The sequence below is a fragment of the Cyprinus carpio genome, chromosome B7 (genome assembly GCF_018340385.1).
Source record: "Cyprinus carpio isolate SPL01 chromosome B7, ASM1834038v1, whole genome shotgun sequence".
Taxonomy (NCBI): domain Eukaryota; kingdom Metazoa; phylum Chordata; class Actinopteri; order Cypriniformes; family Cyprinidae; genus Cyprinus; species Cyprinus carpio.
This window is the reverse complement of record NC_056603.1, coordinates 36171740-36189050: the sequence shown is the minus strand read 5'-3', so window position 1 is coordinate 36189050 and position 17311 is coordinate 36171740. Positions and strand designations below refer to the sequence as shown.

Sequence of the window (17311 nt, the reverse complement as noted above, 5' to 3'; positions counted from 1 at the left end):
TATATTAAATAATTTAACGGATTATATCCATAACTAATTGTGAGTGAGAGAACAGAAAACAGCTAGTCTGCCAGTGCCCCTTGCTTACTTTCTGTTCAGCTTGGGATGCCTCAGGCCCCCAAGAGAGCCTGGGTTTCATAAGCCGAGTTTGATCATGGGTTTCCAGTGTGATCACAATACCTTTAATATAAGCATTTTGCTTACAACAGATCTTGGTTAAAAAAAAAAAAGAAAAAAAAAAGGCAGTTTCAGGAGAAATTTTCTTAAGCTGCTTTGTCTCTTAGTGCTTTATTTCTCTTTTTGTAAACAACAAGATTTAATGGCTCCTCCATTATCATTGTAATTATCTGTCAGGAGAGAATATATCTCAGTTTCTGTTGTTTTTGTCAGGGTAAGGTCATTAGCTAAACCCAAAACCAACCTCCTTCTTTTATTTTTAATTTTAGAAATTAAGTTTTGCGGGATACAATAATAGATCACTAAACTGTACTGTAACTGTGAGAGTTTGTTTCTTCTCACAAAACTCAAAAATATGAATGTTATTCAGCTGACTTTAAAAAACCCTTACAAAGGAACACATTGTATTCTTCATCCTTGAAGTAACTGAGAACTGTTGTAATAATTGCTCTCAGTCCTTGCTTGGCATTAGTGTTTCTCTAATACGTCTTTGTAGTAGAGAACTGTGACGACAACCCTAGACTAAAAGAAAAAGCACTATTTAGTGAGGAGACATGTAAGTTTAGTTTTAGACATGTAAACACTAATACATACATATAACAGATTTTATTTAGGTTGCGAGTACAAATTAAGCCCTGCTAATTTGTTAAAACAAAAAGTCTACAGTTTCAGCGTGTTTCCTCAGTGCACCATATGTGAATTTGGAGAAAGGCTTGAAATTTATCTGAGCACCTAGGAAAGAAGACAATGAATATTTTGTTAATCATTTGTTTGGAGTCTGCTTATCTCTGGCTATAGATAAGCCCAGAGGACAAATATTGCAGGAGAAAACATTATATGCTCCAAGTAGAATGTGACCAATGCCTGCATACCGTTCCCAGGCTGAGCCAAAGGCTGTTTTGAGCGGTGTATTTTTTAGAAAGAGAGAGAAGTAGTTTTTGGCATGGGAAGATTTATTTTTTTTTTGCTTGAAAATACACCTTTGTGTTGTCTTCACACTTTCTGTTTTTAATTGGATTTTAGTTTGGTTAATACATCACGAGTGCTGCTGCAAGAGTAACTTTGGATTTGAATGTGTGCCTCATTGCCAGCTTGATTTCAGTTTTTAGGCCATGACGTTGGGCCTAAATAAATGTAGTTACTTTGACTCTTTTGACTGTGTTCAGACTTATTGTACTAACAAAAATGTTTGTTGCTACTAATAATCAGTGCATTGGCTATAAAGTCTTAAAATCCTATTTAAGCATGAAAATAAAATTTGAAAAAAAAAAATGAATAAATGTATTTTAAAAATGAAATATCAAATCACATACATCACAAGTGTGGACTTTGTAATTCTTTCAAAAAGTCAGATTTCCTTGTGTACTTTCAAACACAAGATGTAGATATTAAGAAATTCTGAAATGTCAGTTTCATTTCAATAGTTTAAATGGTCACTTAAACTGTTTTGCACAAAATAGAATTTCAAAACAAAAATCGAATCAAATCATAACAATGCAAACTAAAAGCACTCTCACAAGTGCAGCCCATAGTATTTTAAGTTTAATCATTGCAATTGAAGAGAATTATTTTTACTGAGTGCTTTTGCCACTAGTTTCATGTACATCCATAAATAGCGTTCAGTGTGAAATCATTTACACTGGTTACAAGGTCAGCAGTGGAGGTCTAAGTTAATGATTACGCAGTACTGTTTTTGTTCAAAAAGACACTGTGCTCTGTCTGCCAGCCGCCAGTGGAAATGCTCTTTGCTTTCATATCATTTACTGCTGTGCTCTGTTAGGAATAAAATTGGCTTTCAGTGTAAAGAGAATTCATATTTTAAAACACTTCAAAAGTGGCATTTGCAAGTACAGTCACGTCGACTGTTCTAAGCTTTGTTTTGAAAGATTTTCAGAAAAAAACTCTCTGAAGAGGAACCTTTGAATGTCCCCTGAGCTATGTTATGTGCTTTTAACAAACAAGTTTAGAGATGTTTGGTGAGTTTTTAAAACTGGGCGAGGCGCTGTAAAAAAAAAAAAAAAAACTGTGGGGGATGGTACTAGCTTATCTCGCTATGGAGAAACCAGTTCCGCATTACACTATTAAAGCCACTCATCCACTTCAAAGTGCTCTGCTTCGATACTATGACTCTTTCACTCAAATCAATATTTCCTGTGCGAATAATTACGCATGCAATTGTATCCTATTATGAGAGCTTTTAACCAGCGCAATGTACAAGATGTTGCTTATTTGTTAATGGGTATGAACTCTAATAACTTTGTCCACATGTACTCCAGCTCCAATGCTCTCTTTCCTTCTTCACAATGATTGACCTCTCATGTCCATCAGCCTTAAAAGCCCATCATTATCTAACAAGGGCTTTTAGGCTCCATGAAATGTTTATGCTTGTACAACTTTCGGTATCATGTTTGCTTGCAGTGTCGTGTTCATAGCATATCATGACTTGTCTTCCCAGATTTGGAAGAGAAAGCAGCTGCAATGCCGACCCGTCTGATAGCACCTTGGTTTCGCAGCCATAGGACAAGACTGGTCTTGTGTTGCGCCAGGCCTTTTGTTGCTTAGTTATGCATAAGAGGACCTCCCATCTCCTACCGAGCCTTATAGCTAGAGGCATGTAGTTGTCTTGTGACTTAATGCCTCGGTAGATTAAACACCCTCCCCCTCAGTCAATACTAGTCTGCTCAGGAGCGGAACAATCGTAGACCGTCTGACAGTGCTTTTAACAAATAAGGAAGTATAGCTGACGTTCAGCCTTAAGTTCAGGTAGTCTCGACCAAATCTTACTGGAAATGGGTATGACGTCATAAGGCAGAAACCAATGATATAGAGCTGGCTATCTGTTCTCAGGAAGGGATTTTACGACATCAAGATATTTAGAGTTTAGTCACTTGTTTCTGTTTCAAGATCACAGCGGACACTTTTGTTTTTATAATATCCTTGCGGTAGTTAGTTTTAAGCACCAAGTTTGTCATATACACAAATGACCCAGACTGCACAATACCCATACACATACTCTATATAGAGATAGACTACACTTCTTCAATTAAGATTTTTCTATGTTTTTGAAAAACATATTATATGTTCACCAAGGCTACATATCTTTGATTAAAAATACAGTAAAAACAGCAATATTGTGAAATGTTATTACAATTTAAAATCACAGTTTTCTGTTTGGATATATTTTAAAATGTAATTTATCCCTGTGATGGCAAACTGAATTTTCAAGAGCCATTACTCCAGACATCATTTATGCTGATCTGGTGTACATTTCTTATTATTATCAATGTTAAAAACAGTCTTTGCAGCATCATATTTTAGTAGAAACTATGATACGAAGATTAGGTTATGTAAGATTTAAAAAAAAAAAAAAAAAAAAAAAATAGAAACTTTTCTCACAAAAAGTTCTCATAAAAGATTTCTATTTTAAACAAACGCTACTCTTTTTAATTTTCTTTAAGAATGCTGAATCCCGTATATTACCTTTAACACAAAAATATGAAACAGCAACAACAATTTTTAACTTGATTACAAGTATGTGTTAAAAAAAAATATAGCTCGAAAGACATATAGAAAAACAGTGGCCCTAATCACACTTATGAAAATATAAACAATACAAATTTAAGGACATAAAAACATAAAGTAGGGCAGTTACTTATATTGTCACCCATGTGCACAGCATATCTATCCACAGCATATGTTGATAGTAAACAGCCCTTCTTGACAATCTCTTTGTCCTCCGGGATATAAAATAGGTGACACATTACTGCTCAGACAGGCAGCAGTCATTAGGGTGGGAGGACCTGCTCCTTGAAGGTAGAGCCTGAGGTTTATCTGAGCAATCCCACCACACCCCAAATCTCCCCATTTGTTACACACAGTGTGGGTTTGCTGTGTCAATTTAAGTTAATGGTCTGGTCAACATGCAGTGCAAATAAATCATCTAGCACTCCTGTTCTGCACAGCAAATTCACTGATGTTAATTCAACTATTTTAGGGTTACAATCAGCTCTGAGTGAGTGAACATATTGTCTCAAACTTTTCAAAATCAAAGTAACATTTTTAAGAGTGTTATAAAACTAAGACAGAGTTACATTTACACTGTAAAACAACTCTGGTCCACACCACAGTGAGTTAATTTTCTTCAACGCAGAGTAAAGAGTTACAATTTAACATTATTAAGATATTTTTAACTTCAGTGTGATGAGTTGATATTACTGTATTCCAACCAGGTTAAATTAGGAGAGTTGACAGTGAGGAAAAAAAATTGTGACAACTTGCAGTGTTACATTAATAACAACATCGAGAGTACATTAAAACAATCCATAAAGTTTAATTAAACATTAGTCTGGGATCACAGTCTTTTCACATAAAGGCAAAATGCAAACAGTTGTTTTAACTAGTTCTTTATTAATGTACAAGCCACTTTACATCATGGAAGGTTCACTTTTAAAATAAATGATAAATGCACATTTCTGTTATCAGAAATAATATAAAAGCTGATTATCAGATGGTCTGAACTTCTCAAAAACGGAACAAAGGGAATCATAAAAGTAATCCATGTGACTCCAGTGGTTTATCCTCAATTCTACGAGGCAACACGAGTGCTTTATTTGCGCAAAAAACAATTCATGACTTTATTTACAAAATTAAAATTTTCAGTGCATGGTCACACAACAACATCTACTCTCGTATCAACATCTCTGATCATGCAGAGGAGATTAATATTTTGTAAATAAAGTGGTTTTGCAAACACAGAACTCGCGTAGCTTAATAACACTGATGATAAACTACTGGAGTCACACTGATTACTTGAATGATGTCTTTATAGGCTAACTTTCTTGGGCTTGAAAGGTAGATGAGTGGACTGTCAATGAAGGGACAGGAAGCTCTCAAATTTTAGTAAAAATATCTGTGTTCTGAAGATGAAAGAGAGTCTGAGCTAACCTTTTAAGTATAGATTAAGGCATGCACCTTAAGAAATCTCACTAAAGGAGGCCGATCTTTGTTCTCTTATTGTGGCTTTGTGATGTTTGGGGCAGGTGATAAGCAGAGATGTCCTACCCTGTTGAGTCTAAAATTAAATGGCAATAAGACATTTACCCATCGGTTTGACAACTCATTTAGTTTGAAACAAGTGGAAAAACAACAACAATAATTTGATAAAAATTTACTTTTGTAAAGTAATTTGACTGGGCAAATTCGAAATGAATGTTATGAAGCACAGAAACTCTAGTAATGCCAAACTGCAAAAAAGCTATGATTACTAGTTATCTGTTAAGTTATTAGTTATATCACAAGTCACCTGTTAAATGTTACAATCACCAGGATCTAATCGGTACTTCTCTGCGAAGTCTTTAAGCCAGGCACCCTGAGCCACTTGATGCTTTGTAGAAGTGCTCCTAAAACCACAAATAGCAAAAACACAAAAACAATCAATTTAAACATGAAGTAGGCTATACATTTTTCCGTAAGTTTAAACTCAGACCCTATTCATAACAAATCAATTATATTCAAATTCTTCCCAATGTACTGTGTGTTAAAACGTTAGTTCATCCCAAAATGGAAATTCTATTATTTACTCACTCTCAGGTTGTTCCAAACCTAGATTAATTTCTTTCTTGTGCCAAACACAAAAGAATATTCTGAAGAATGTGGTTTCCAGTTTCTGGTCTTTCATTATAATTTTCTAATACCATCAAGTCCCTGACAGTAAAACCTGTCAATAAGTCCTTTAAAATGGTAGGCTCATAGTTGTGCTTTATTGTAAATAAAGTGAAAAACTGAAGTAAAATAAGAATTACCTAACATTGTTGAAATTACCTTGGCAAAATTCACCTCACTCCACCAGGAACTGACTTTCTTCAGTCTGACTCTCCAAAAAGCTGTAACTACCAGTCAAACATAAAAAAGGCATGAAAATCATATGAAGGATTACAAACTTATAAACTTTGTATAATAAATAGATAACTTACATTGCTTCTATGGAGAAATTGTACAATGTACAAAATGGTGGCCTTCCAGACAAATGAAGTTGAAAAACGGGGGTGGCAGTGTAAAATGTTAAAACTTCTTCGGTTTTATGGTGGGTGGCACCAACATTAAGGTGCATTATCGCCACCTACTGTGTTGGAGTGTGGACCAGAGTTTACCCATTATTGCACCCAAAAGATTGTTTTCTTTAAATAATGGAATACACTTTCTAATCTGCATGTAACTGAACTCTTAAGATTTAAGTCTTTCTCTTCCATTTTTCTGAGATCCCTCTTAAATATTTCCTAAGAATACCTTTGGCAGAAACAAATTCTACTGACTCCTCTATTCCACATTACCACATTGGATGTTTATTTATTAGTTTCAGTGTTTTATTAAGCTTTGTATGCCCGAACCTTAATCTTGTTAAAGTACTTTCTTTTTTGGTGCTTGTCTTTGCTATCTTACTTCTTGTTGTGTTTCATAAAGCTGATGTTCTGTGCGATGTGAAATGTTCGTGACCTCTTCACTTTCCAAAGCCTTTTTTGGTAATCCATCCACCACTTCATTGCACTTTATCCCTCTGAGACCTGGTATTCACATAAATATTATCGTAATGTCTCTTGAAACTATATTAATTTTTATACAGTGGTGGACAAAATTATTAGAACACTAGTATTTTTACCAGATAAAATGGTTTTAAGTCAGCTATTTCTATTTCAGACAGACTGGATGATGATGAGATCAGATCTCTGTGTGGAGCACTGGCTGTTGTCAGACAAAAATCTCACTGGATTATTACAATTAATGGCAAAATGAATGTTTGGAAATGTAAACTGATATTTCCTACTGACACACTACAGCAAAAGACAGAAATAACTGACTTAAACCCACTTTTAACTGGTGAAAATACCAGTGATCTAATAATTTAGTCCACCACTGCATATTTAATTGACTTTATCTAGCCTACTGTGAGATGTGGTTAATTAAAGCTGAACAACACTACTGCCAATTACTGTACAACACCAACACTTTCATGCCATTTTATGCTCCAGCAGTATTATATGTCTTTTACAAAGGAGTGTTACAGTTACTGAATGTCAACACTCACAAGTGACAACAAGAAATTAACACACATGCATTTGCTGTGTGCAATAGCTTTTACTGTACATATTAACTTTCAAACATTAATATGTTTGTGTGAAATGTTGTCATCAAATCTAATGCTGCCTGATGTTTGTGCTGTTGTTTTCCCCATGAAAAGTTCACTTCTTGAATGTCACATCCTAGTGGATGATGTCATTATGAAACTGACTTTTATTACTTAAACTGAATATATTTCACAAGACTAACAGGGTGGAAAGTGATATTGAGACACAGGAAGACTGATAAATTGATTACACACACACACACACACACACACACACACACACACACACACACGATATATATATATATATATATATATATATATATATATATATATATATATATATATATATATATATATATATATATAAAATCTAAAACTATATTAACAAGAAAACATTAGAGAAGGGGAAAAATATTCCTGAATAAATATTGTCTTAGTTATGTGATAGTAAAAAACGATAACAAATGATTTCCCTCTGTAAAAAAGAAAAAAAAAAAGAAAGAAAAAAAAAAAAAAATCCTTCTCGGTATTATACTTTTGTTTTTAAAATGGGAGTACACTGCATAAGAGGATTTACCCATGTAGGTGAGTTCTATTATTACTTAATAAAAGTACTGTTTGTACAGCCAGTAGAGAAGCTTGTAGTAAAAACAAGTCTGCTTTTGTTAGTCCTGACAGTGGGGACTGCATGCATGAGGTATCTGAGCACTTCTGAACAGGGCAGAAACATGTGGCATGTGGGGAGTGTATTCAGTCTTCATCTATAAACAGGTTTTTCAAGCTCAGGCAGGTTGACACAAACAATGGAGCCTCATTGTGTAGGCAAGAGGCTCAAAACCTGTTGAAGAGGTGATTCAGGGTCTCATAGCACTGACACATCACTGATAAGACTTAGCTGGAAAATAATTTGTAGTAGTTTTTTGATACACTCTCAGAAAAAAAGGTATAAATACATATATTATATATTAAATATGCATGTATTAAAATTTACTGTATTACATTAGCAAGCATTTAATCTTGCTTGCATGAAGATGTTGTTTTCCACTGACCAGCAATACATGTCATTCATGTCATTCCAGACAGACTGGAAGATGATGAGATCAATCTCTGTGTGGAGCACTGGCCGCTGTCAGATTCCTTGTGCAAACAAAAATCTCACTGGATTATTACATTTAATGGCAAAATGAAAGTTTGGAAATGTAAACTGATATTTCCTACTGAAACACTGCAGCAAAAGATAGAAATAACTGACCATATTTAGCTGGTGACAATACTATTATTCTAATAATTTTGGCAGCCACTGTGTGTGTGTTAGTGTGTGTGTGTGTGTGTGTGTGTGTGTGTGTGTGTGAAACAGGGATGTAATATTTGTCTTTGTGGACTTTAATTGTACCTGACTCAACGTTTATTTAATATTAATATGCACAGTACTTGTATCTTTCATCTGACCCAATTACTTTATAGAGTTAATGTAATATTAGAACGAATAGCTGATATTCAAGCTGATTTATAAAACAACATTTACATTTTTTAGCTATTCTCTAATTAAAAGAGAAAAAACACTTTAACTTTACAATTACTCCTATGAATCAAATTCAGACTGATTGGGACAACACAAATGTATGAGGCGCCGCGTAGGATTTAAATCAAACTTCGCTCATGAATACATGTATAAAACACGTGCATATACACCTATACATTACTCACATATACATGCATACTACGGGACGTTCACAAATACATATATGAAATACACATGCACACTAATATGAAATCGATACCAAAACATATAATGTTAACAATGCATGCATACACACTTGTGAATAACTTGCGTATACATATAAACTTGACGCGTGCATACACCAAAAGACACTCGCATATATGTATAAGCTCGATCCATGCATATACACCTACACACACTCGCGCATACATATAAACTCGCTGCATACCAACACAACTGCACATACTCGCATATACATATAAACTTGATCCGTGCATATACACCTATTAAACACTCGCATATAAATGTAAACTCGATGCGCGCATACACATCCATAAAACACTCGCGCATACATAAAAAATAACATTTACTAACGTATACAGTTCATATAAGAAAGACACATGCTTTATTTGTGTTCATATATATATGCAAGTGATTTCGTATGTAGATGTGCGTGAACTTTTCAGTTTTAAACGGAAGGCATTTCAGTGTAAACGGAAGGCATTTCAGTGTAAAAGGAAGGCATTTCAGTGTAAACGGAAGGCATTTCAGTGTAAAAGGAAGTCGTTAAAGCGTGAACGGAAGTAACCTGTCTATATACCGCATTTGCAATCATGGATAGGGATCGTTCTACAACTGAAGCAATTAGCATTTTGCGAAATGTTCTTTCTTCGCCCACTATTATAATAACACGCAAACGATGCCAACATCATCCGCCGGTTGAGTTCACGGACCATAATATCACACTCGACAGCAGTTAATTGGCAGTCTCGATCTAGAAAAAGGTGAGAATTTAACTTCTATGCAATCTTCATGAAATGCATCCAAACGCTATGCAAATTACACACACACAGAGAGAGTAAAATGTCCTGTCTCTATAGTTAAAAAATATAAATGTGTTCCCAACTAAGTCCCAGTTTCAATAGTGAGTTTACCCATTTTCAGAATTAAGGATGTCAAGAAATTTTAAATGTGATTAATTAAAGTTTGCTTTTTGTTAAGCTGTATTTGTTTTTACAGGCCAATGACACAATACCATCGGACTTTTAATAAGGATGTTATACTGTTGACCTCTCCTGACGATAATGTAGTAGTAAAGCAAAAGAAAAAAACAGCACTTGCATGAGATTGGACACATATTAAATGCGTTTGAATTTGACAAAACATGGGATAGAAATCATAGAAAAAGCGCCACATGATTTAAGGTAAACAATATATATTTTTAAGATGTTATTGTAAATGTTTTACTGTGTGATGTATTATTTAAGGGTTTGTTAGGGGTTTATTTATGAAGGGTATTACAGTAAACTTTTGAATGGGGTCATTTTTATAAATTCAGTTATTATTTTGTCTTGTAGAGTATATGTAAACATCTCATGTGAAATAGCTTATTCTGGACAGAACTAAATAATAAAAAAAAAAATGCAATTTTCATGATCCCTCAAATTTTGTTTCAACTATTAATATTTTGCACATTCTGCAAAGGGTATGTAAACTTATGAGGGAGGTTGTGGCCTAATGGTTAGAGAATCCAAAAGGTTGTGAGTTCAAGTCTCGGGCCCGGCAGGGATTGTAGGTAGGAGGAGTGAATGTACAGCGCTCTCTCCACCTTCAATACCACGACTGAGGTACCCTTGAGCAAGGCACCGAACCCCCAACTGCTCCCCGGGCGCCGCAGCATAAATGGCTGCCCACTGCTCTGGGTGTGTGTTCATGCTGTGTGTGTGCACTTTGGATGGGTTAAATGCAGAGCACGAATCCCGAGTATGGGACACCATACTTGGCTGTATGTCACGTCACTTATGAGTACAACTGTATATGGCCTAAAATAACCCTAAACCCTATAAGGAAGCCCATATGGGAAAGAAAAAAAAGTAAATCAATTAAACTTCATAACAAAAAAAAAAAAAAAAAACACAAACACACCCCAGTCTTACCAAGAGTAGTGGTCTTAAGGGATTTACATACAAGGCCTTCAGCTTGAACACCTTTAAAATCAAGCTGCTATCCAGTTCCTGACCTTCACTTAAGGTGTAATGAGCTTGTATGGGATACATCCCATAAGTATTTCCAAACTGCACACAATTAAAACAAGTGGTACTAATAAACCCTTAAATAATACATCACGCAGTAAAACATTTACAATAACTAACATCTTAAAAAAAACAAAAAAACATTTACCTTAAATCATGTGGCACTTTTTTCTTTGATTTTTCTTAAAACCGTTCTATCCCATGCTTTGTCAAATTCAAACGCATTTAATATGTGTCCAATCTCATGCAAGTGCTGTTTTTTTCTTTTGCTTTACTACTACATTATCGTCAGGGGAGGTCAAGAGTATAACATCCTTATTAAAAGTCCCATGGTATTGTGTCCTTGGCCTGTAAAAACAAACACAGTTTAACAAAAAGCAAACTTTAACCACATTTAAATTGCTTGACATCCTTAATTCTGAAAATGGCAAAGCTCACTATTAAAACTGGGACTTAGTTGGGAACACATTTTATATTTTTTAACTATAGAGACAGGACATTTTATTCTCTCTTTCTGTGTGTGTGTAATTTGCATAGCGTTTGCAGCTATTTCATGAAGATTGCATAGAAGTTAAATTCTCACCTTTTTCTAGATCGAGACTGCCAATTAACTTACTGCTGGCAAGTGTGATATGAACTTTGCCGGCGGATAATGTTGACATCATTTGCGTGTTATTGATGCTTTTGTATACCAGGGGTAGAAGGCCGAAACAAAGTGCGCGATTCAGATTGTGTTTCTGACTGCAGTTGAGCAGGTCACACATTCGATTCAACTGAATTGGTAATTGATCTTATAATAGTGGGCGAAGAAAGAACATTTCGCAAAATGCTAATTGCTTCAGTTGTACCACGATGCCTGTCCATGATTGCAAATGCGGTATATAGACCATATAGACAGGTTACTTCCGTTCACGCTTCAACGACTTCCTTTTACACTGAAATGCCTTCCGTTTACACTGAAATGCCTTCCGTTTACACTGAAATGCCTTCCGTTTAAACTGAAAAGTTCACGCACATCTACATACGAAATCACTTGCATATATATATGAACACAAATAAAGCATGTGTCTTTCTTATCTGAACTGTATACGTTAGTAAATGTTATTTTTTATGTATGCGCGAGTGTTTTTATGGATGTGTATGCGCGCATCGAGTTTACATTTATGTGCGAGTGTTTAATAGGTGTATATGCACGGATCAAGTTTATATGTATATGCGAGTATGTGCAGTTGTGTTTGGTATGCAGCGAGTTTATATGTATGCGCGAGTGTGTGTAGGTGTATATGCATGGATCGAGCTTATACATATATGCGAGTGTCTTTTGGTGTATGCACGCGTCAAGTTTATATGTATACGCAAGTTATTCACAAGTGTGTATGCATGCATTGTTAACATTATATGTATTGGTATCGATTTCATATTAGGTGTGCATGTGTATTTCATATATGTATTTGTGAACGTCCCGTAGTATGCATGTATATGTGAGTAATGTATAGGTGTATATGCACGTGTTTTATACATGTATTCATGAGCGAAGTTTGATTTAAATCCTACGCGGCGCCTCATACAAATGAATCACTTTATATCTTCTATGATCTTTTCTTCTCATTGAAAATGTATGTGGTTCTTGAAAAATGAGATGACTATGATCTATGATGAAAAAAAGCTACATTTATTTTGATGTTTTGATTTCAACTATGTTTATCATAACTTTAGTTCTATGCATTTTTTTTTCATAAGAATTATAAGACTAGGCTCTTCATTACTTAGAGAGCGAGAGTAATGCTGACATCTTGTGTCCATATTATATGCAAGACAATCATAAATAATGATTGCAAACATTTTTTTTTTGGTGAAAATTGTACATTACATTGTGGCAGTGGCGGAAAATTTTAAAGGTATTTTGAAAACCTCCAACCATTTTAACAAATATTCCAGTATGATTTAATGCTAAACCGTCAAAGAAAACGTTTAAGAAAAAGTCAACAGAAGGAAAAATATTAAGATTTGAAACATAGTTTGAAGGCTTGAAGCATTTCTTAAATAAAGATACGTTTTCACCAAGTTCAGGATAAAGTTTGAGGATTATTTTAACAAAACTGTTTTTTGCAATCTTAGTTAATCTAAAACATACATTTTGTAGCCTATTGCTTTGCATGTCATTCCAATTTCTACCACCAGAGGACACGAACAACAGTAGTAAGACCAAACAACAAGACAGCTGTTTCTGAGCCTATAGCCTACTTCCTTGTCCAATGCCTTGCTTCAAAAGAGCATTAATAATAAAAAATGGTCAAGTGACCTCACTAAATTTCAACTACCTTATTTATTTATGTTTGTTAGAGAGAAACCACTCATTAGTATTTATTCATGGTGAATCCCAAAGTGTTTGGCATTGACTAGATCTAGATTTACAATACTTTTAAATGTAAATGACTGCCGTACACACAAAAATCAAGACCACATGAAATGTATAACCCTGCAGGTCATTATCAAATATTTAGCATTGATAAAGTTCTGTATAAAGTACTTTTTTATTGAAACATTCAGTCTATTAAGACAAAAAAGAGTAGTTTATTGCATATATAATAAACGTGGTGCAGGGATTAAATAAATACTGTATATACTGTAAAGCAGAGCAGAAAAAAATTTAACTAAACAAACACCAAAGAAGAACAAATTAATTTTGTCTTTCACCTTTTCACCACCGTACATCGGCACTGTACATAATTCTCTTTGCTGAATCATATACCAGCCATTCTCAACCTGACTTCCATTTTTTTTTTTTTGTTGAACTGTATTTTCTTTTTCTTTGTTTCCATAAATTCACATGATAAATGTATGTTTATAATGTTTATAAAAATATTATCATATGAGCAGGGTACGGCAAGACAGTAAGCATCTTACTGTCTTAATTGTTTGGATTTTTAGAAGGCACAAGCTTATTTGTTTGCTGCTTAAAAATATTGGTTAATGGGTCAATGCACATTTTTATTTATTTTTTTTGAAAAAAAAAATAATAATAAAAAAATTAAAAGTTCAATTCAATATATTATTGCATCCATACATCCAATAGGGTCATGCTCACAGAGGAAAACAGCTAAAGTGAACAAAAAAACGCTGGATATAGTGGATGTTCACGAAATGATTTTATTGATAAAGTCGTTTGCATACGCCTTGTGTGAGAGAGACAGAACATGCTGTTCACAGACACAGATCTGTGGTTTTTCAAACCGATTCATGCCAAGAACCTGCAAAGATAATAATCCCCTTCAGGCCTGGTTTAAGTGGGGAGCTACATGTAAAGGGCGCTAAGCACCCTCAAAAGAAAGCAAGAGCACCCTCAGTAATACTATTGGCAAAACCAAAAAGAAAAAAAAAAAATTCAGTGTATTGGTGTTTGCTCTCTAGAAAGAGTAAATGTTTCTATTTACAAAGTCTTTTTACTGCGTTTAGCTTTGAATCCACCTAATAGAGTGCTATTTGTTCTCTGTGTTCTAAAGTAGCCTCTCAATCTCAATACTGTTTGTTTTACTTTTTTCACATAAAAGCAAAAAGCAACACAATTTGAGTTACATTCAATGAGTACACAAGTGTGAATCATGTGATATCTGCCTTTACTATAGCTGCATTCATGTAATGTTGTAATACTCTTTTTACATCTTAATAAACTGCATATTTTCATAAAAAGGAGCATTTAATGTGGTCTTGATTTACATTTAAAAGGGTTGTAAATGTAGCTCAAGTTAATATTAGCACACCATTGTCAACTTTATTCATATAAAACGTTTGCAACGACAAAATTGTGGCCTGAGAAAATGCTGCGTTGATAGTAGCTTTAAAAAACCACTAGCCACTGTGGCTGGTGAGCAAAAAGTTAATGTCAAGCCCTGGAAACAAGAACCATTTTGTTTAACCAAGTTGCAGATTCAGAATCACCTAGAGCTGGTGAGAAAAGCCCCGAAGAGACCTTTAAGTGCAAGCCACTTCAAGCATAAGAGCAACTTATTTTTATATACTTCTTAAAGTACCAAAAAGGATGCCTGTACTATCTTTATACCGCTGTTAATTAAAATTTGTAAAATGAGATAAGAATCAAGAAATACTCATGTTTTAACTGATGGCTCTTATGTGTTGTACCCAAACAGGATGTGGTGCATACTTTCCGTAGTAGACATGGTTTTAGAAGTGTTAAAATTGTCAGTTTTCAACTGGTTAATTTCAAGCAGCATATATACTGGTCAAAGGCCTGACAGAATTTTATGTTTGTTACGATCTTTAAAACTTTATTATTATTATTATTATTATTTATTTTTATATCTAAAGGTATATATTTAATGACTGAAATTAACTGTAATTTTATGTAAAGTACAATAAAATAAAATAAAATAAAAATAATGTTATGAATTGAGAAAACTTTCAAAACTTTCACATTTTACATTATTGCATTTTATTTGCAACTGCAATATAATATGGCAGATTTAATAACAAAATAATTTTAAGTTTTGTTGAAGGTAAAGAAATAGCTTAGTGACCAATTAATAGTATTTGAAGTAAAAAAATAAATAAAAAACTGCAATTTGAGGGCCTAAAGACAGTGGCTGTCTTATACTTTCAGAAGGCACACTTTAACATTTTTCTAACCATATTTTCAGGAATATTATAAATAATTTTGCTAGGCCATTATTCAGCATTTTCCACACATAAGCTAGTTTATTTATTTGCTTGAAAAGTAAATCTTGATGACATAATATACTTTTATCATCTAGGCACTTTTCTGTACCTGTAAACCTGACACATTCTATGTAAAACAAACAACAAAAAAATAAATAATTAAAAAACTGCTGTATAATTTTACATATAGGTCTAAGGCAAATTAATTTAGAGAAATTACTTTATTTGTAAAATTATTATGCATAAAAATTGCATGTTGTTTTCTTTCCCCAATAATTTATTTAGTACTGTTCTCATGAAGTTTTTTCCCCCCTCATAACAGATATTTATAGTCCAAAAGACAAAATTATATAAAATGTTATCTGTTATATATTTTCTGTTATGTGATTATGCTGAAGACGAGTGCCTGACTGTAAATTACTCAGAATATTACTCAAATTAAACAAAATATTGTTCCCTGAATACAGTAGTACGATGCCTGTTTTTGGTATGTATTATTGGAATACTGCAGCCATTTAAATACATTAAACTCCAAAATCATTTGACCTAAAATATTAAACCAACTGCAAATTAATCACAACATCATAGCCTGTTTTAGGGATTATTCCTTAGGTACGTATTGCACAGAACATTATTCCATTCAATTTAATTAAACTGACAAAACTGTTTGACCTAAAGGTGTCAAACCAAGTGCAAATTACTAAAAATATGGCACTTGCTTTTGTAACTATTCATTTGGCACATTTAAATAAGAATATTGCATGAATTTAAATCCATTAAACTCTGTTTGTTCTAAATATGTCAAACACACAGCATATAACTCACAATTTAATTCCCTTCATGCATAGCACAATGGTTTTATATTGAATATTTGAATACATTTAAATCCAATAGTTTTATCAGGCTCCTATGTGTAGGTTTAGTAATTCCATGTTATGGCAATAAAAAGGTACTTTTCATATACCATTAAAGTGTAATTACTGAACATAAACATAGGAATCTCAGTTATTTCACTTTAATTGCACAGAAAAGGACCTATATATTGCCATTAGAGTAAAATTACTGAACCTAGACATAGCAGCCTGATAAAAATGCTCATTTTAGAGTAAAATTTCAGACAGCATTTAGATGCTTTTGCATATGAACTCTTCATATATATATATATATATATATATATATATATATATATATAGATATATATATATATATATAAAATATACACATTTATTTCAAGTTTATTTACTGACAGATAACTCAAGACTTACTGATAAAAAAATTATAATTAAATTTTATTTGGCGTACTACTTGTGCACAATGCACATTTCTTAATATTAAGTCTAAAATGTGTTTCAACATCACTTTTGATGAGAATTGTATGATATTTGTATAATATCGGTCTTTAAAGTGTAACTGAAGTGTACTTGCAATAGTTCCACTTTAGCACAATCAAATATACTAAGCACATCTTTAATTGTACTTCAGCACTACTTCTGCACAGTCGAAGTGCATTAAGTACAAAATTAGTTGTTCCAATTTAGCAGACTTTAAGTATACCAGTTCAGCATACTAAAAATACAATTGCAG

The 17311-nt window shown here is 33.5% G+C and overlaps 1 long non-coding RNA gene across 2 annotated transcripts; it reads right to left on the bottom strand.

The window, feature by feature from the left end:
• Positions 1-3736: 3736 nt before the first annotated feature.
• On the bottom strand, positions 3737-6784 carry LOC109066765. 2 transcript variants are annotated; one of them, XR_002013713.2, is made up of 4 exons: positions 6150-6784; positions 5998-6065; positions 5480-5576; positions 3737-5248 (listed from the first exon to the last, which is right to left on the bottom strand). It is a non-coding gene; the product is annotated as an uncharacterized LOC109066765 (long non-coding RNA). The 2 variants fall into 2 exon arrangements; XR_006155255.1 differs by having other exon boundaries at positions 3737-5576; positions 6150-6781.
• Positions 6785-17311: the final 10527 nt, after the last annotated feature.